Genomic DNA, 17168 nt, shown 5'->3' with positions numbered 1-17168 from the left:
CAATGGCCATGAGATGCTGACTGTTGGGGTAGAATGAAAACTGGATGAGAAAAGAAACAGAACGGAGTATTTTAGAGGAGGACATGGTTGGTTCAGTGAAGACAGTACAAACTGAATTTATGACATTTTCGTATGTTTGCTTTTGCAAGTTTCACTGGTGAAGAAGTCTAACAGCTTTCTTGGGTAGGAAGAACTGTAACACCCCACTGTTTTTGCTGCAGCTGTTAAGCAACTTCTGGTTGAAAGCCCTTGCTGATCAACTATAAATCATCCGTTGAGCTACAAACAGGTCTCAATCTCTTACCTACCAACTCTTGATGTATAGAATTTGGGTATAAGAGAGGAGGGGGGACATCTTTCCTCTCAGACACAGGAGAGCACTCAGCCAACAAGGGCACACCAGGCCTCCAGTGACAGTGAGGTCTCCATCCCACCTTTTGCAAGCCCAACTCAGCTTTGGTTCTCTCTCCAGTCATTGGTGGGACTGGCAACGTGGCCTGACGTAACCCCATCCCTCTGCAAAGAGGCCCTGAGGAAGGGTGAGAAGTCGAACATGGGGGTGAGGTAACTGACCTCACCAGCTGCGGCTCCTGGCACAGCAGGGTGAAGTAAGGACACGGTGGGGGACCCTAGGCCATGCATCCAGCCTTGAGGCCCAATGGCTTGCATGTATGCCACGTGCGCAAGGTGAATAATCAATTATCAGTGCTGATCACCAGTAAAGTCTGCCACACGCCCCACAGTAACAGAACAAATCCCATTTCTTGGTGTTTTCTTACACATAGAATCTTTACACCAGTTTGTATGGCACATTCCCTTCAGATGGTACTCTCTCTTCTCCTTCCATTCCTCCATTAGCAATGTTCATCCATGAGCAAGAATGCAGGAACAGAAGGACAAATAGGCTTTCTAGTGTCATGGGTGTCAACAAACCTTCTAAGGAAGAAGATGGGTTTAGAAGCAGGCAGGCAGGAAGAGCCCAAAGACCAGTGTTCTCAAGGAGAAGGTAAGAGCCAGAACCAGTGAGATTTGTCCCACCTTTCTCGCTCATTTTTCTTTCTTGACTTTTCACATCCATAAAGATTCAGGGGGGGAAACCCAAACAAATTAGGGTGCCCTTGACTCACTGGGGCAGGTTTATATTGCATCTATTGTGAGTTGGCCTTGTTTGCTAAGGCTGTCCTCTCTTAACTCTCAGGAATGTGAGCCCAAAGACCTCCCCATCTCTTTTTAGAGACCCCCTTCCCTTATTTCTCCCTCCTCTCCCCCTCCTTACCACTCTCTCTTGTGGCCGCTGACTTTGCCAATCCTGAAAGGTTGCGGCAGTAACCGGACCCTGGTGGGATGCAGCTGCTGAGCTTGTTATTGGGCGCAGGGAACTCAACACCCTCTCTTTGCAGCACATAAAATTCACGGGTTTCCCAGGCTGGCCCGTTGCATAACTTGACCCTGAGCCTCTCTGCAAATGGACTCCATGCTCATTCCTGATCTGAACAAGCTAGTCTCAGAGGTCTTGCCCTGTTACATTAGGCAATTCTAGCTCACGGGTTCTGTTCCCCACCTTTGGGATCTGAGTTCTGCCCACAAGGACTGAAGATACTAATACTGGGTCACAGGACTGTATCTCTTTCCTAGAAACGGCTTTACATCAGGGCAGAATTTGGCCCATTTACCTTCCTGCCAACACCAATGATTTATGAGTCTCCAAGAATGCATGCCACCAGTGCGCTTCTTCTAGTAAGGTTCTCAGGTTCTGTTCCTGCTTTCTGTAGACAATTCCAAGTCTAGACTGGCCCTACCTTTAGGCACAGTTCAAGTACATGTCTTGGGAAGCAGCAATGGCAGCTGTTCTGCTTAACCTCCCTGACTATTCTCTTCTTCTAGAGGCTAGATATATTTATGTCACACAGCCTTTCCCGAACCCCCTAAACTAGCCTGATGCTTTCAAAGGTGATAGAAGACCTTGCCTGTCTCATTACCAGTGGTGAACCAAGATTCAGTTAGTTGCTTCTGTACATGGAATGTAATACTGCCATCTTGCAAAATTTCTTTGGTCGCTCAGTTCCAGGCACTTTGTCTCTTTCACTTCAGATCTGGGAACTCGATCAGACCCAAAACAGGGCAGGCCTTAACACACTTGATTGCTTTCACCCATAAACCTCTCAGAGTTGAGGTAGCATATGCACTAGAATATGAGACTCTGATTCAAAAAACCCACTTCAACCACATTAACTCAGCTTAAAGTTAATTTAGCATTAATTTTGACCGCAGTGAACTCCTCAGAGTTAATTTAACCTCCTGTTTAACCTCAGTTCCTCCCTGCCACTGCAAAATAGGTATACCTTACAAGGCTGGTGTTAAGAATTATTTGTTATAAATTAAAAGTGCTTATGATACTCAAAACGCCAGCAGTACTGTACCACCACGATCCCTTGTCACAATGTTGTCATAAGTTCCACCAGAGAGTACTGTACTGTGAAGGAACTGCCCTGAGATGTTGCCTGCTGCTTTTCAAACAGGGTACCTTCTTCTCGCTTGCTGATTCTCTTCTCCAAACCTGCCCTGTCCACACTCTCATCTTTTCCCAATTGCACCACAGGGTCTCCCTCTGATCAAGATGTTTTGGAGGGTGTTGCGTCAGAATCTTTGCAGCTACGCTGAGATCATTCTGTCTTGAACTGGCATAAAGTTGGCTTGCTACCAAACAATTATGGAGGTGCTGCATTATCAACAGGAGCAGACTGCTAGAATGAAGTTAGTGGAGCATGGAAGATGGTGTTGTGGTCATCAGGGGACAGTGTGCCAGCTTGTGTTTCACAAGGGTGTCTTCTCCCCTAGACTGAACGACGCCATATCAATAGAGGGAGAAATTGGAGCTATCTGAAGTGCTGCCTGGATCCTACTCAAAGGAGAAGAAATGTCTCCAGTGTGAATGGGAGGATCAAGTGTGAGATAAAACAGATCACACCAAAGATAAGAGCCTTTTAAATGTGGCCCAGCTTGATCCAAATTCCCCAGTCTAGTTGCACTCTATAATGTAGTAGGGTGTTTATTTGCACTTGCAAAAAAAGTGCCTTTGTTAAAGTGTGCAACCTTTGCACCCAGAATGAAAGGCTACTAGCGACAAGCATCACACATGGATGCAAGTGTGTTGCCAACCAATAAACTTCAATGGCCACACCAGAACTCTAGTAACAGATCTCTGTGCAGCAGCTGTGATTAGGTTGGCTATGCCCACCCCTTTTAATTCAAATTTATAATTTGCTCATTTTTTTTAGAGTGAAGGACATCACAACATGAAGAAGACACGGGGAGCAACACATCCTGATGAAGACCAAAGCTCACACTACGTGGACGAGTGTCCATCCAGCAGAAGTTGATGAACAGGAACAGGATCTTGATGATGGGTGGTCACGCTCCTGCAAACTGTTAGTCCATTCATACTTTGTCTCCATCTCTTTCGGGAGAGTTGGTTTCTCCTTCCTGAACTCACCTACAATCATACCCCATGCTGACCTTCTTGCAGCCTATTTATATAGTATCGTACATCTATGCCAGCACTGCAGTACTCGTTGGCTACTATAGAGTAAACAATTCCACATATTTCAAGGAATAATTTCCAAATTCCAAACATTTAAAGGAATTGTAAGTATTTAGAGTAGCCCTTTTGTTGTGACTTCCAGTTAGAAATACATATTTCCTGCATAAAGTACCCCCCCACACACCAGCAATGTCCAGAGAGTGTTGTTCCATTTACAGCATGGAGTGAGACCACCACTGTTGCATAGTTGGCTGGCAGGGTCTGTGTGTCTACTTACGCACATAAAAATGTATAGTACGGGTTTAGTTCTGAGCAGAAAAAAGTTCCGTTGAATACAGATGCAAGCAATCGTTCCAGACTACACATCTGCCACCATGCCCCTTGGTCATTGTTAGGGCTGGAGTGGAAAAGCCAACGTCTGTGCAAAAGTCAGAATCAAGGCCAGATGTGTTGCAGGATGGGCTAGTATTCTCATCTAGTAAGCTGTGTCCTCCTGCAATGAGAACAAATCATGTGGGGAGGAGGTTCATGAGAGGATCTGATAGCTATTGTGCATGGTGAGGGTGAAAAAAGGAGGCATTGGGTAGCAGTGCAGCACAGAATGAATACCTGTCTCAAAAAGGGAGACAATAAGGAACACTGGATAACTGAGGATACAAGTCCACAAGAACGCCTGCACATAAAGGATTAATGAACACACAAGTACATTAACACCATCACAAAAACTGACCACCTGGAAAATCTCTGAGCAATGCCAACAGGGTCACATAATGGCATGTCATCATGGCATTAGGGAAGGTACACATTGCACTAAACATATCATCAAACAAGAAACTGATATTAAGTTCTTGGATGGTCTGCCCAGGATAGGTTAAGGTTTTAACAAACACGTCACAGTGACAGCATGCCCCATCAGTGACAAGGAGGGAGAAGAAATTAGTACAGTCCTTCCTGAAATATACTCCTGTAGGCATGTTAAGCAGAACTGGGGGCAACACTTGGTAATCATCTGCACATGTCATGGGGGAGAACTACTGGGCAGCACTGAGTAGCATACAGTTTGCCAAAAACCATAGCCGGCAAAATTTGCTATAGGAATACAAATATGGATAGTCAAACTAATCCATTATGCACTGTTAGAAAGGCAAGAATTTGCCAACAAGATCAGCGCAGCAGCTGGGCAGATCAGAAATGTGGACAAGGACCTTTACTGGAAGAGTTCCACAGTAGGGACAGGAGCCACATTTAGGCGTCTGTCCATCGGGTAGAACATGCAGAATGGAAAATTGCAGGAATTGCAGTCCAAGAAATCAGGAAATCTCATCTCTTCACAACACCCAGCAGAAACACATGTGGAGGTGTTAGGAAAGCAGGAAGCTGAACATTTGCGTAAAACGCCATGAAATTGCATAAGAGGAAATCCAAACAACCCCCAAGTAGTGGAAGATACCAAAATAGTTCATCAGAGTTATTTTATTTTAATTTAAAATACTTATATGCCTTCCTAAAGGATCTAAGGCAGTTTACAGTATTAAAAGAAACAAAGTTAAAAGCTAAAATAATAAATTATTACAGTATTTAAAAAAGAATTAAACAGATATCTTATTAAAACGTATAAATCTGAGCAATATTGAAAGCACAACTGAATACAATAACAATCTCTTAAAAAAATTATCTTGGTCAATCAGTCATTTAGGAAAGCTTGCCTGAAAAGAAAGGTTTTCATATGCGTGTGGAAGAACAGCAAAGATGAGGCCAGCCTGGCCTCCCATGGGGGGGAGGGGAGTTCCAGAGTATGGGAGTAACAACAGAGAAAGCCTTCTCCCGTGTCTCCACCAAACATGCCTTGTGAGGGTGTTGGGACCACTTCTTTTTGGTTTAAAGGTGGCATGCAAAAACTGTATTTTAATACACTTCATAGACTGAGGACCCTTTTGAAACCTAAGTTGAAACAAGTCATATGCTATTTGTCTGTCCAAAAGGAAAGTGAAATACTTCACAGACAAACATAAAGCCAAACAGAAATAAACCCCTCATCTACTTTCTTTCGGTGAGGGAAAATATAGGCAGGACTACACTTCTCTGTAGCATTAAATTTGAAAAAGAGGGCATGAATTTGGCTAGAATTCCTAGTAGTTTTGTTCTTCCTCAGGAGAGTTGTACACCAGTTGGACAAATGTTTCTTTTTCCAGGTTAAAGGTACCTCGTGAAGGTTCCCCTTGACATTTAGTCCAGTCATGTCCGACGCTAGGGCGCCATGCTCATCCCCGTTTCCAAGCCGTAGAGGCAGTGTTTGTCCGAAGACAGTTTCCATGGTCACATAGCCTGTGCAACTACCCTGTTTCCCTGAAAATAAGACCTAACCTGAAAATAAACCCTAGTATGATTTTTCAGGATGCTCATAATATAAGCCCTACCACCAAAACAAGCCCTCGTTAAGTGAAACCCCACCCTCCACCATTGTGCAGCATTATGCAGCAACCAGAAGATGACATGACTGTAAAATAAAACATCCCCTGAAAATAAGCCCTAATGCGTTTTTTTGAGCAAAAACTAATATAAGACCCTATGTTATTTTCAGGGAAACACGGTAGACATGGAACACCATTACCTTCCCACCGTGGTGGTACCCATTTATCGACTCGCATTTTACATGCTTTTGAACTACTAGGTGGGCAGGAGTTTCCAGGTTTAAATGACCACATTTTCTTTACTCTAGCCTTGTTTAGCATGGGCATATGGCCTACTTTATAGGAAAGACAACTCTTTACTTTCAGGGTTGTCAGGTAACAGTCCTCTATCTGCAGGCGTCTGTCCTCTATTTGGATGTTTATTCATAGTAAATTTGGTCTAAAGCTGGAGTACTAGAAGAGGGAAGAGGCAGAAGTCATGGCTATAGCCTAACCTCACAGGCCCAGACAGGTGATCAAGCAAAAGTCAAGCAAGGATGAGCAACACATATTGTAAGTGGTGATCCAACCCTGAGCACAGCAGGCTTTCCCTCCTGCCATATCTTAATTTCTTATACTGTACTTTCGCCACCTTGGATCTATATGTTTTTGGTTTTATTGTTTTTAAATTTGTAAACTGCCCAGAGTAGACCTTTGGTCTAGATGGGCGGGATAGAAATCAAACAAACAAACAAACAAACAAACAAACAAACAAACAAATAAATAAATAAATTGGTCAGGTAGTAATATCTATATTTATATCTATACGTATAGATTAGCATTGTACACCCTGTATCTTAATCTATATCCTCCTTTGCCCTCTTGTTTTTTGGTTTTGAAATTGTTCTTTTGGTGTGATTTGGGTGATTGGTTTCAGGACGTAGCAGAATAAAATGGTGGACTCCTGAAATGCTAAGGATGAATGGTACTACCTTAGAGGTTTTCATCATCTCCTGTGAAGCACTTCTCTACCTCAAAGATTCCTCAGATTCATTACCACTACATAATAAGCCGGAACACACTTTGGTATTAGCAGGTTTAGCATCTCCCCTGAGGAAGAACTCATTTGTTCAAAACACACTTGGAATTGGGCATTATAAAGCATAGCAGGTTGTGAAACTGTGAAGCCTATTGGACTGTATCTATACTTATTTACACTTAGAACAGACGAATTGAAATAAAAGGGATTTGTTAGTCATGACTTACAAACACTGATACGTATAGTTCTGTACATGTGTTCCATGCTAATTAGAGAGATGGTATAGTGTAGTAGATAGACTGATAGACTAAAACTCAGGAGACCTGGGTTAAAAGCCCCCTTGGATACAATGGTAAAAATCACACAATGGTAAAACAACTCTTTAAATACCTCACCTATCAAAAGCATGTAAATGCAAGTAGATAAATAGGTACCAACTCGGTGGGAAGGTAAAACGGCGTTCCCCAGTCACGCTGGCCACGTGGCAACGGAAACTGTCTTAGGACAAGCGCTGGCTCTAAGGCTTGAAAACGGGATAAGCACTGCCCCCTAGAGTTGGACACGACTGGACTAAAAATGTCAAGGGGTACCTTTACCTTTACCTTGAAATCCTACCAGGGTCACCATAAATCATATAGAGTTTGACAACACATGAAACACACACAGTTCCATTCTGAAAGCTGAATCCAACCTATTTTTCAATACGTTGCTTTCTGCCTTGTTTTACTCTTCCATTGTCTTGTGATTACATTTCAAAGAAGGCAGAGGATGCGATTGACAGCAGAATTGGCAGGATACACAGGACGGATGGCAACACAGGTCAAGATAACAAAGGAACACATTAACAAATACATGGGATACCAGACTGAATTCAAGTCAGCAGGACATAATGGCATATACCCAAGGGTTCCCGAAGGAGACAGCTGGGCAAACCTCAGTGGCATTAACTATTATATCTGAGAACTCATGGAAGACTGGCATGGTACCAGCGGCAAAAAGAAGCACAAAGAGAGGGAGAGACAGAAACAGAGAGACAGAGAAAATACCTCTCTTTGCAGAGGAAACAGAAAGAGGAAGAGCAACGTAAATACAGACAAGGAAGGTGAAAAAATATTTAAAATGATGCCAAGTAAGTTCCTGTGTTAACCAAGAGTTTGGTGGTACTTTAAAGAGTATAAAGGCATAAACTTCAGGGAACTTTTGCTACAAGTCTTTCTTTCTCTTTTTAAAGCTTCAAGTGTTCTAGCAGAAGAATTCTGGGGTGCTTAGAAATGGAGCACTTGTAGAGTTACCCATCAACAGGATGTGGAGTGGCTATGCCATCTTCTCCTCCTAATCAATTTTATTATGGAAATTGAAATAACAAATGAACAGGAGGGAAAACATACCATGGTTACAGGTAGAGGGTGTCTTGTGCTCTTTAACACCTATAAACCCCTGCAAACCAGGTAGTGCACTTGCATTTATAATATCTGCAGCCCCTGAATTCAACAGAGTCCATTACAGGTTGTCTGGATGGACGGTTGGGCTGTTTAGAAGACAGGCAGAGCAACACAGAGCTGTGTTGAGGACAAAACCAGAGTCACTTTTGTCTTCCCCGGACACCTTTAGCCCACTACCCCATCCCACCCGCCCCTGAGCAGGCTGCCCCTAAATGAACTCTGGATGATGGTTTCCTGTGGATATTTCTAGCCTTGATCTCTGGGGAAAGCCCCAGGGATGACACTTCTATTTTGCCAGAGACTTTACACCTGCTGACACTGTTGTGAATGAGTCTCGCATAGGTTATATTGTGCTAGGGAATCTCATGGTAAAATCTCCTTTATTTTTTAATTGGAAAGGTACAACAACAACATTGTACATCCCCCCTGACTCCCCCCCCAACCATAGCTCAGATTAGAGCTGGAATGCTGGGGCCATGTTTTGAAAAGCAATGTAAAACTTATTCCTATGCTGTTTGCCAAGCTCAGCCTCTCCCCTGACACACACAAGAAACCTCTAGATGCATAGGTGGAAAGTTTTGACATGGAAAGTGATTTCATAATGACTCTGATTCCAAGGCTCTTCTGAGCCATGGGCAACGTTAAGCCAGTCACTCTCTTTTTCAGCATTACCTAACTCTTGTTAGGATAAAGTCAGGGAAGAAAAGAACTATAATTGTCACTTTAACCTTACTGGAAGAAAAATGAGATGTAAATATAACTAATCGTTACACAAATAATTTAAAAAATTGCCTGTGGGGGGAACTTATTATACTCGGGCACCAAGAAGATAGTGTACCTGACCCAGTTCCCTCTTCTCCAGAGAAAATGCACATGCATATTCCTTTTTTTAAAAATGTAAGCTATTCCCTTTCAAATCTCTTGCCTAATTATGACATCAGATTTTAAACTGCTTTAAACTGTTGTTGTTTAAACTGAAGGCAAGTAGTTCAACCTGACGGGATCCAAAATTCAATATAGCAGTCTTGTCCGTAGATCTTTTTGCCTTTTCTGGCCAGGACAAGCCTGATCAATTTGCATGCAGCCGTGTAACAAGTCATATCCAGTACATCGAGTGCTGGTATCAAACATGACACCTTGCAGTGTGCCAAATATGCCTCATAAAATGTGTCATTGTTTCAGATGCCTGATGAAATGTTTCACCCTTCATATCTTCTAATAAAGCTATTTCAGAATAGAAAAGAATAACAAGCTTGATTAACAAGTGAGCTTTGCCAGTATAAAAATAAAACTATTAATTTTGCATTATGCTTCTCACTACTATGCTTCTAACTCAGTAATACTATGGGTGAGAAAGATCTTACAATTGTTGTAGATCACAAGCTGAATATCAGCCAAGAGTGTGATGTAGCTGTAAAAAAAGGCAATTGCTATTTTAGGTTGCATTGATAGAAGTATAATATCCAAATCCCACAAGGTACTAGATCCACTATGTTTGCCATTGGTTATGCCGCATCCTGAGTACTGTGTCCAATTCTGGACACCGCACTTCAGGAAGGATGTCAACAAATTGGAACAAGTTCAGAGGAGGGCAACAAGGATGATCAGGGAGCTGGAAAGATTGAAAGAACTTTGCATGTTTAGTCTTTAGAAAAGAAGCCTGGGGGGATATATAACAGCATTTACCAAAGACTTCTTATACTTTCGTAGAGGAGGGGCAGGATCTGTTCTTGATCATCCCGGAGTGTAATGGGTTAAAGTTAGAGGAAGCCAGAATTTAGTTGACTATCAGGAAAATCTTCATGTCAGAGCAGTATGATAATGGAACCAATTACTTTGGGAGGTAGTGAGCACTCCAATGCTGGAGGCATTTGAGAGAAAATTAGACAACCATCTTGTCAGATATACAGTACTTTGATTTGGATTCCTGCATTAAACGGGTTTGGGGAACTCATGATTCTACAATTCTATGCATCATTTCATTGTCTAGCTAACCATGTACCTGATTTGCAGAAAGAGGAGCCTCGAACCCCAAAATACTTTCAGACTTCACTTAACTTTCTGTATACTCTCTCTCTCTCTCTCTCTCTCTCTCTCTCTCCAGTTTCAGGATAATGAGAAGTAACATGAGAGAGACATAGACCTTGAAATTGCTCATCTACAATTAGCACCTTGACAGCAGACTGAGCAGGCATACAGTTAATCTTGGTGGAGACTTCCTCATTATGTGATAGATTGCATTTGTCTTCCAATTATAGACAATATTTTTAAAAGTTCAACTATATATCATTACATTTTTGCATTCTTATTTTGTAAATGACAGGAAAAAAAGTAGATGGCCCTAAACCCGTTGACATGACTGTTTGAGAGGGCTGACTCACATATGCTGCATCACTTCAGAATGACCTCAGGTTTGCCCAGCTCCTTGTTTGAAAGCAGCTGCATGTGAAATGGAATAGCACGAAGTTACCCATGTTTCTGCTGTCATTGTGGGGCAATTGCATGTGACTGTATATGTGTATGGCTCCAATCTACACATGTAACAGTAAAAAGTCAGGATGAGGGGAAAAGATGAGACAGACTGTAAAAAACCAGGGTTGCATTAACAGTTATAAATATTTAAGAGAGCAGGCCATCATCTGAAAGAGACTTGTGCTTCCCAATATGGCAAGTGCCTAATTTGCTCATGGCTGAGTATTTCTTAGAAACTCCCTGACCCTTACATGCTCCCTTAGTTTCTATTCCAAGATGGAAATGCAGCAACCAAATTACAAGTAGGAGTAAAAACTGAGAATTTTATTAATCTGACTATTACGAATAGCTAAAAGTTTTCTGTACAGCAAAATATTAGGATTGGGCTGCAGCCAGCACTAGATATTGGGTAAGTGGCTGTGCTGGGTTATGCAGTATGTTCTGTGTTGTAGAGTGGTGTTCTGTTGAGATTTGTGGGGCCAGAAATGATAATCATCAGCAACAACAACAACATTTCTAATCACCTGGCAGTCAGAAAGAATCTTTAAGCTGGATTTCTTAGGGTCAAACTATATGGGCATATAGCACACTTTAAAAAAAAATTCCTGAAATGCTGAAAATGACCATTTCTGATGTTAGAAGCTTTTTTATACACCTATAGTTTGAAAATTAGTTTGTGCCCTTATATGACTGGTTCATTAGGAGGTGAGCACGAACTTTGTTTGCAGGTATGACTGCTCAGTCACAAAAATCACTTGGAATTACATCTTAGGGATACTTAAAGAGATTTCAGCTTTTCATGGCAAGGCTATCTGTAATGTCTACTTCGATCCTCAGAAGAGTGCATATATAATTTCCAACATGCCTTCTAGGTATCTTGGAGATTACTTAAATCAAAAAGCAGGCTATGGAACAACTGTTTGAATAAATGAAATAATCAAATCACTTGGCAAGAAGGCCTGCCGCAATCTTGGGTGTTGTGCACGTGTAGAAAGACAAGAGCTGGGGTCCTTAGGGGTCTTTGTGGGGCAGGAATTGGGAGCTCAGTTGACTGCTACCAGGCAAAGATGCAGTGAAGGGTCAGCCTCAGGTGAACGCAAAGAATGTCACTGCAGCAGTCGTCAAGTAACCCTATCTTCCTCTCTACTGCCCCCAAACCAATGCACTCATAAGGATTTGGTGTCCGTAGGCCAGAGGATTTAATGTTCCCATCGGGAAAAGTCCTGAGGAATCACATGTCTTTTTTGGGTGCAGAGGTGGCGGCGGCAGCAGGAAAGAGAAGTCCAAGGGGTAGCAGCGGTAAGCGAGCGAAACTCATGGGACAGCAAGACACCTTGAAGTGGCCCAGTTGCTAACCATTCCCCTCCGGCAAAGCATAAAGCAACAGGAACCTAACAGCCAGAAGAGGTTCCTTTACACTAGTTTTGGTAATTACCATCTTCATTGGACTGGACTGTCTCAAGACTGAAAGTGGGAACAGGTCCAGAATTAAGGGGTCTTCTTGTAACATGCTCTCTGCTGAGCCTCCTCGAATGTTGGCAAGATGCCTAGTGTGCCCTGGGGCATTTACACTCCTGTTGGCAGTATACAGTTTTTATTTCCTGCAATGCCCCAGTGATCCTATGTTGAGGAATACAGTAGTATAAGAAATTCAAACAGTATGCTTAGAGTGTTGTTTCTAAAGAGGGACACAGGGCAACTGGCAGTGGTAGCTCCAGTTGTAATGATACAGTCCTGGCTATTGCAGAAATATATCTATGGGCACTGCCCTTGCCCCACTGAGAAGCATTCAACAATGCAATCCACTACCTGTAGTCTGAAATGATAGTTTATCTATTCCACCATCTGCTTCCTTCTGCTGTATGTGTAAACCGGGCCTCAGATGATGGAGGTAGAACAAGATCTAGGCCCTGCTGACCAGTCCCCTTGCAACATCTACAACATTCTCTAAAATCCCTTTGACTTCTGGATAGGCTTCTCCTTTAATTAATAATGTCTCTGTATAAGGGACTCAAAGGCTGCAATCCTAGGCCACTCTTGCTAGGGAGCTCGTCCCACTAAACTCAGTGCTTAGGAATACGCTAAAACAATTACATTGCCAATGCTAGATTTCATTATTGCTTTCAGCAATAGCCCTTTAGATCAGAGTTGGGAAATGTTTTTAGACCACAAGTTGAAGACGCCTCCAGCCCAAAACAGCAACATTTTCAAGCTCTGCCTTCTATAGAATTCCTCTTGTGTTGGTGTCACACTCGTGTCTCTGGATGAGTCTGAGATCAAATGCTTGCTGTTTATCAGGCACATTGTCAGCTTCTTGGCTTCAGGATGTGCCTGAGAAAAGTTTTATACTTCAGTTCTCACCCAGAATATGGAACAGTTGCCCCCCCTCCACACATCCTATCAGATTTGGTGGGGAATCCTTTTCTGAATAGGACAATTCCAGTTCTTCAGCCACTATGGCTGATCTGTGATGCAAGGTTTCAGCTGGATGAAAGAACCTCAGAAGCCCCTCTCTAGCTCCTCCCCTCCCCTGTTTCACAACAAGTCCTTAGAAGTCCAAACACACAATCATCACCTCTTTATTTGATTTGTTGATTGAGCTCCTTCTGTCTATCACCGTTGTGTTCAGATACTTCTTGGAAAAAGTTGCCATTTTCATATAGATGGCAAAAACTGAACAGGGGGAGATTCCTGCAATGCTCAAGGAATCTGATTCCTGTTCCCCATTCTCCTTTTTACAATTGGCTGCTCAAAACTGGTTCCAAGTCTTTTTCTGGGACAGCTCCCAAGGCTGGACGCTTATCATAACTTCAAAAAGCAGAAATTCATCATCACAAAACAGGTCACCAATTACACAGAAGGGGCATATGCTAATGTATATGTAGATATGCACATTGAGAAATATTTGCTAAATTTAAATAGAAATGCAGTAGACTTAACCATGAGGAAGGCTGTGACTTAAGTTCCTGTACTTTCTGCTCTCTAGGGACTAATTGTTTATGGGCATTCCCACCTCTTCTTCCTGAGGTTCTTTATTATTCAGCTCAACTTGGTCCGGGCAGCATTTCAAATATAGATGCTTAGCTTTCTTCTGAAATATCGTCCACATAGGTCACCACTCCTTCAAAACACATAATCCACATCACAGATCTTTGATATGTCATTGGCAATGATTACATCGTAATAATGCCCTGTGTATCCTTATGATTTTTTTCAGAGAGTTATACAGCATTTTGCATGGTTCTTAAAAGATGGGTCTCATGTGATATTTCAATACTTGTCAAGGAAACTATACTTAATTCTAGTTTCTTAAAGGCTGTTTCTTAATGAGTACCAGAGAATGGAACCGTAGCCACAAAAACTGCTGAGGAAAAATTTAAAGACGCCTTAAAAACATTAATTACCGTATTTTTTGCTCCATAAGACACACCTCTCCATAAGACGCACCAAATTTTTAGGAGAAGAAAACAGGAAAATAATAATCTGTTTTCTTCTCCTAAAAATTTGGTGAGCCTTATGGAGAGGTCCGTCTTATGGAACACACCCTAGGACCCTTTGGAGGCTCACCCTGCCCCCCCCGGGGGCCAGAGGGGGCGAAATCACCATCTTCAGGGACTCTTCTGAAGCTTCCCAAGCCTCAAAAGAGTCCCAGAAGGTGGCGATTTCGCCTCCTCTGTCCCGGCAGGGGGGACAGGGTGAGCCTCCAAAGAGTCCTAGGGTCTGTTCCAGGACCCTTGCAAGCCTCCCCCCACCTCCCCATGGGGCCAGCGGGGGCGAAATCGCCAGCTTCTAGGACCTTTTCTGAGGCTTGAAAGGCTCAGAAAAGATCCTAGAAGCTGGCGATTTCGCTCCCGCTGGCCCCGTGGGGGTGGGGGGAGCCTCGCAAGGGTCCTGGAAGGTTTGCTCAGACCCTTGCGAGGCTCCCTCCATGGGGCCAGTGGGGGCAAAATCTCCAGCTTCTCTCCATAAGACGCACAGACTTCTCCCCCACTTTTTTTGGAGGGAAAAAGTGCTTCTTATGGAGCAAAAAATACGGTACATTTGTTTGCAGTTTTAAAATTTGTTTTCTATTTTCATTTGAGGTTGTAGTAATCCTCAGCAGATTATTTGCCGATTTACCTAGCCTAACCATGGATCCAGATGACCTGGTGTCAGAACAACAAGAAGTGATAATCTCATCACATGGAAGAAAGGTTCTTCCAAGTAAAGGTTCATGCTCTTTGGAGACAAATTGGTCAATGATTCTAGGTAGCGTGTGTGTTTTTGTGTGTGCATTGAGCTACTCATGATGAAAGCGTCAAACAACTGGTGATCATTCTACTAGTATGGTAGTCTTGGCTAATGTGCTGGCAAGGAAGGCAGATGGGTTATGACAACCACACAAGGAAAAGGAAAGCTCAAAATTTTGTAGAAAGTTCTAGAATTAAATGTTGGGAACCTGAGACTCTACCACGTGAGACTCTGAATAACTGTTGCTACTACATGTAGATAATACAGATAATAAAGATGGACCAATGGCTTGATTCAGCATAAGGCTCATATTCAATCGGGACTTGCATCTGTATATAATGTTTTGCATTACACAGATGCCATTTTTATTATGTTTATTATTGACACTGAAAATGTACTAGTCCAAATTCAGATCTGACTGGGAGATGCTCCATTTGGATCATGGATAATTGTTCCAATCTATTCCATTAAAAATGTGATTGAATTCCAGCTTTCCTGAGAGTGCACTGCAATGGGACTTGTTTCTGATAGGATATGTATGGGACTGCAATGTACCTAGGATGAAGGCACAGTGGGTTGGATCCAGATTTAGCTATGCCCATTGGCAACCCATTAAAATTAAAAGAAACTAAATTGAAGTACCACTTATTTATGCTCTTAACCATGACCAAGTCTGGATTCACTCAGACACTTTACAAAAAGTCAAAGTACTAAACGCTTTGTAAGTGTCAAAAATCATGACAAAATATTGTAAAAGACAGCCAGTGTGGTATAGCGGATAGAGTGATGGAAACTCAGAAGACCTTGGTTCAAATTCCCAACTGACTATGGGAACTCATTAGGGGATGACAATGGTAAAGCCACTAGTTAAATATCTCACTTATCTTTAAAAACCCTATTAGGGCTGCTATAAGCCAGAAGTGACTTAATGGAACATAACAGAATAATGCAAAAATGGTTTAAGCTATGCATCTATCTAAAAAAACACACAATGTCCCTCTATGTCACATAACAGAAGAGAGCTGAATTTACTAAGACTTCTTGCCACATCACTCACATCTCTTAATGGTAGGGCAAAGGAAGAAAAAAATCTCACTTATTGTTAATATTTTAAAAATATGTTGAGTTCATCCAATGAAACTTGGAGCTAATTTAAAACAAAGTACTATGTTATACAGTATATAGATGGAATGTATAATTAATACATAAAATAATGGTGTCAATTGCCAAAGGGATTTATGATGTCTTCTAATGGTGTAATAATATTAAATCTGTGTCAGATTTCTGGCTAGCTGCCACAATAGCCAGACTTGCAACAATCATGTTCAGAGGATATACCTGAGACATCCAGATGCTGATGAAAAATAACACGGCATCATCTCCATCTTGCAAATGCCCTAGGTCATCAGGTTGATTGTTGCCAGAGGCTATAAGCTGAGTAGATGAACTGATACAAAAGAAAATAAAGATTATTATAGACAAATATTATACACATGCATAAACAGAAATGGCTGGGTTCTTGTATAATATTGAAAGCATGTGTAAATGAGAAAGACATGACAAACAGATCGATTTAGTAGCAAATATGGGAACAAGGGCAACCCAGTTCTCTCTGTAACTTCATTATAGCCGACAAGTGACAGAAATAAACCCTAAATCTGCTAGAAGCAGGAGGGGGAGGCTCGGGTGAGATCTCTTGCAAGGAACAGGCAAATGTTTGAGTGACACATGGGTCTGTGGACACCCAGCCTTCTCTCCCCTGCTCCCCCCTCCCCTCAACCATCCTCCTGGCTTCTCCCTCTCAAGTCAGCAAAAATACCTTCACTCCGCAGAAGGCCATATGCGAGTTGGTGGCTGAGGTGATGTCAGCACCGGTCACCCAATGGGGACCCAGTGACAATGTCCGAGGATCTGGGCCTCAGGCTGCCTCATAAAGGCGTGTGCCAGCCTCAGAGCTCGGTGAAGGCTTCTGTACGAGGACGGGTCGTGTGGGCTTTCCCTCCATCATTGGATACTGGTGTGTCAAGGACCATGGTCTGCTGAGAAGGAGAAGG

The 17168-nt window shown here is 42.5% G+C and overlaps 1 long non-coding RNA gene across 1 annotated transcript; it reads right to left on the bottom strand.

Annotated features, from left to right (window-relative positions):
* Positions 1-3175: 3175 nt before the first annotated feature.
* Positions 3176-16915, bottom strand: LOC144583379 (uncharacterized). The gene is made up of 2 exons (XR_013537121.1): positions 16453-16915; positions 3176-14005 (listed from the first exon to the last, which is right to left on the bottom strand). It is a non-coding gene; the product is annotated as an uncharacterized LOC144583379 (long non-coding RNA).
* Between the last annotated feature and the right edge of the window lie 253 nt (positions 16916-17168).

This window comes from Pogona vitticeps, chromosome 6, assembly GCF_051106095.1.
Source record: "Pogona vitticeps strain Pit_001003342236 chromosome 6, PviZW2.1, whole genome shotgun sequence".
In the NCBI taxonomy this organism is placed as follows: Eukaryota; Metazoa; Chordata; class Lepidosauria; order Squamata; family Agamidae; genus Pogona; species Pogona vitticeps.
Note: the sequence above shows the minus strand (reverse complement) of the source record. Positions and strands in the feature narration are given on the sequence as shown.